This window comes from Sus scrofa, chromosome 1 (assembly GCF_000003025.6).
Source record: "Sus scrofa isolate TJ Tabasco breed Duroc chromosome 1, Sscrofa11.1, whole genome shotgun sequence".
In the NCBI taxonomy this organism is placed as follows: domain Eukaryota; kingdom Metazoa; phylum Chordata; class Mammalia; order Artiodactyla; family Suidae; genus Sus; species Sus scrofa.
This window is the reverse complement of record NC_010443.5, coordinates 93028388-93033087: the sequence shown is the minus strand read 5'-3', so window position 1 is coordinate 93033087 and position 4700 is coordinate 93028388. Positions and strand designations below refer to the sequence as shown.

General features: G+C 36.7%; 1 pseudogene; it reads left to right on the top strand.

Annotated features, from left to right (window-relative positions):
* Positions 654-1586, top strand: LOC110259459 (annotated as a pseudogene).

Sequence of the window (4700 nt, the reverse complement as noted above, 5' to 3'; positions counted from 1 at the left end):
AAAGTAATAGATTCAAATAAATCTCATGATGGGTTGGAACACTGGCTTGGCATTCATTGATAAAAATTTATGTTTGTTTCTTTCTCTATAACCTACCTTCTATCCTGTGTGTGTGTGCATGCTTATGTTTTATTATTACTGACACTCTGAAATATTTAGACAATTATTCCTCAATACAATATTTACCTGAAGGGTATTTTATCGCTGTGTGCTTTATTCAAGATGTGAAAACACATGGAGTAAGTTATGGAAAAATTTTCTCTACTGCTGCAACAGGAAGCCCTAATATTGTTATGTCCTTGATAAAAACTGAAAAGAAAACCTTCAGCTGGAAAAGTTATTCATATATGCCAAATAAAAAATAATAATAATTTCATTGTCTAAAGAATCAGTGACTTTTTCATTGTTTTTCTATTTCTTATATCATTATTTACATATACAAGCTTGGAAAATGGTTGAATAAGTATTATGATTTCCATCTTTTTCAGATAAAATTGGGACACAGTAGGAAATAAGTACCCATTAAAAAGTGGCATTTCCACATTCATGTGTATATATTTGGCCACCAACCATAGTATTCATATCATAATTTTTCTTTCCTTTCTCCTTTGTAGATTTGTCTAAACAGTTACTTCTCCTCATTGAGTGAAACAATGCAACAAAACAACAGTATGACTGAGTTCATCCTGTTAGGATTGACACAGGATCCTAAAAAGCAAAAAATGGTGTTTGTGATCTTCTTCATTTTCTATGTGGGAACTCTGGGGGGCAATTTGCTTATTACTGTGACCATCAAGTCTAGCCAAACACGTGGAAGCCCCATGTACTTCTTCCTATTTTATTTGTCCTTGGTTGATGCCTGCTTTTCAACTTCCATAGCCCCTGGACTAATTGCAGATTCTCTGTCTAAAAAGAAAATCACATCTTACAATGAGTGCCTTACTCAGGTCTTTGCACTGCATTTATTCAGATGCATGGAGATCTTTGGCCTCATCCTCAAGGCCATGGATCACTACGTGGCCATCTGCAAGCCCTTGAATTACCCAACTATCATGAGGCGCCAGGTCTGCATCATCCTGATTGTTGTTGCATGGATAGGGTCTTTTATATATTCTATGGCTCAGGTTATCCTGGCCTTGTGATTACCTTTCTGTGGATCCAATTTGATTGATCACTATTGCTGTGATATGCAGCCCTTGTTGAAACTTGCCTGCATGGATATTTATGTGATGAATCTCCTGGTGGCATTTAATAGTGGGGCCCTTTGTGCAAGCAGTTTTGTAGTACTGATGATCTCATACATTGTCATCATGCATTCACTGAGAAACCACAGTGCAGAAGGGAGGAAAAAAGCTCCCTCCACTTGCACTTCCCATGTCATTATAGTTGGCTTATCTTTTGGTCCATGTATATTTATATACACACTCCCCCCAACCACATTCCCCATGGACAAGATGGTGGCAGTATTTTATACTATTGGAACACCCTTTCTCAATCCACTCATCTACACCCTGAGGAATGCAGAAGTGGAAAATGCTATGAGAAAGTTATGGCATGTCAGAATTTATTCAGAATGCAAAATATGAATTGTGGGCTTGGCCTGACTACTAACTGATTCATGGTTTGGCTGATTCTGTGCAGATATACAACATAATGTCTGACTATTGCAGGAATAACATAAATCAAATTTAAGATTATGACAATATTTTTGAGTGCACAGGAAAGATAAATGCCAAGGTTTCTCATTCTTTAAGTAGAACAAATTTATTGATTCTAATCATGTTCTTTGGTGAAAGTTTATTTTGAAATAAATTTGGTAAAATAACATGACTTTTTTTCATTATTTTTACTTTCTGGGGCATGACAAAGTTCAGTGTATACTCGTACCTCAACATCATCATACCATGGATGAGAAAGGCCAAAGTGAGTGAAAATGTCTTGATTCCAATGTTCATTCATCTAATCCAAACCTCCCTAACACCAGCACCGTTATACACACAGATACAGACAAACACTGATCATAGTTATTTACATTCAGATGAAGAGATGAAGGTAAAAGGAAGAAAATAAAAAGATAACATGTACATGAAAAAATAAATTCACAAGGGGACTCCCACAGGTCCCATCTTAACTCTTTTTTGTTCTTTCATCCAACTCAGTTACATGCTGATCTTTCTTGCAATTTTGGTTTTAAGAGATCTTCTGCCAGTGTTCAGTAGGTATTCTGTGAAAATTGTTCCTCATAAAGATGTATTTCTGATGTACCTGAGGGAGATAAGCTCCATGTTCTTCTACTCTACCATTTGCTTCCATTCCCAACTTGGTAGCATTCTTTTTTTTTTTTTTTTTTTTTTTTTTGTCTTTTTGCTATTTCTTTGGGCTGCTCCTGCAGCATATGCAGTTCCCAGGCTAGTGGTCCAATCAAAGCTGTAGCCACCAGCCTATGCCAGAGCCACAGCAACGCAGGATCCGAGCTTTGTCTGCAACCTATACCACAGCTCATGGCAATGCTGGATCGTTAACTCACTGAGCAAGGGCAGGAACCAAACCCACAACCTCATGGTTCCTAGTCAGATTCATTAACCACTGCGCCCCAATGGGAACTCTGCAACTTGGTAGCATTCTTAATCAAAGTAGAAATTTGTGAGCAGAAACCTCCATAGGAACAAAAATAGGAACTGTAATTCATGAATTGCTGGAGGCTCAGCATAGACAACTGTGAGAGTTAAAACTCCTGGGAGACTTAGTCATAGGAAGGCACCCACAGTATTGTGGGATTTATCTCCAAAGATTAAGCATGTCCCCAGAGTACATATTACAGAAAAGTCCCCTTATGCTTTCAGCAGTAGAAGAGAGAAGGAACCACTTCTGTTTCTAGAAAAAGACAGCCCTCCAATATTGAATCAAAAGTAAGAGATCATTTGAACACCAATCACTAGATGTGAAAAAGAATTTGTGATTAAAAATAAGACAAACAAAGCAAAAACCTCACTGCAAACAGAAATCCAGAAATAGATGACTTCACAGAGGCCTTTTACCAAAAATACAAAGAACTTATAACAATCCTTCTCAAACTCTTCCAAAAGATTGAAGAGGAAGGAAAACTCCCAAAGACATTCTATGAAGCCACCATCACAAACACCAAAACTGGATGAAGGCAATGACAAAAGAAAAAAATACAGGCCAATATATCTGATGAATATAGATGCAGAAATTCCCAATAAATACTCGCAAACTGAATCTGACAACACATTAAAAAAATCATACACCACAATCAATTGCATTTACCCCAGGCTCACAAAGATTGTTAAAACATATGCAAATCAATCAATGTGATACATACACCATGTCAACAACAAAAACCACATGATCATCTCAATTGATGGAGAAAAGGCATTTGATAAAATTCAACATCTATTCACAATTAAAACTCTAACCAAAGTGGGTATAGAATGAACATTTCTCAACATAATAAAATATATTGGGGAGTTCCCATCATGGTGCAGCAGAAATGAATCCAACTAGGAACTATGAGGTTGTGGGTTTGATTCCTGGCCTTTCTCAGTGGGGGTTAAGGATCTAGCATTGCCATGAGCTGTGGTGTAGGTCACAGATGCAGCTCAGATCTGGCATTTCTGTGGCTGTGGTGTAGGCCAGCAGCTGTAGCTCTGATTCGACCCCTAGCCTGGGAACCTCCATATGCCGTGGGCGTGGCCCTAAAAAGACCAAAAAATAAAAAAAGAAATTTTTTACAAACCCACAGTGAACAAAATACTCAGTGGTGAAAATTGAAATCCTTCCTGCTAAAACCTGGACAAAGATGCACACTCTCATGTCTTCTATTCAACATAGCATTGGAAGGCCTCACCACAGCTATCAGAAAAGAAAAAAAGAAAGAAAATTTATCCAAATTGAAAGAGGAGAGATAAAATTATCATTATCTGCACACGACATTTTATGATATATAGAAAACTCTAATGATTCCACACAAAAATTACTAGAACTGGTAAATTCAGCAAGTTAGCAGGATACAAGATTAACATCCAGAAATTGGCTGCATTTTTTTACGGCAATAATGAAATATCAGAAAAAGAAAGTTAAAAACAAACAAATAAATAAAACATTTCCTTGTAAAATCACATCAAAAAATAAAATACAAAGGGATAAACCTGTGCCCATGGAGGTGCAATCTTATATGCCTAGAAATACAAAACTTTGATAAAGGAAACTGAAGATGATTTAAAGAAATAGAAAAATATATGATGCTACTGGATTGGACGAATTAATACTGTTAAAATGCCAATAATATCCAAAGAAATGAACAGATTTAAGAGCATACCTCTCAAATTATCCATGATACTTTTTCACAGAACTAAAAGATCTAAACAAAATTTATAAATTTTATACAGAACCATGAAAGACCCAGAATTGTCAAAGCAATCCTGAGGAAAAACAACAAAGCTGGAGGTGTAACCCTCCAAAACTTCATGCCATACTACAAAGCTACAGTTATCAAAGCAGTGCAGTATTGGAACAAAAGCAGATATGTGGACCAATGAAACAGAATAGAGAGCCCAGAAATAAACCCATACCCCTATGATCAATTAATTTATGACAAAGCAGGCAAGATTATACAATGGCAAAATGTCTCCCCAACAAGGGTTGCTGGGAAAACTGGACAACTCTAGGTAAAAGGATAA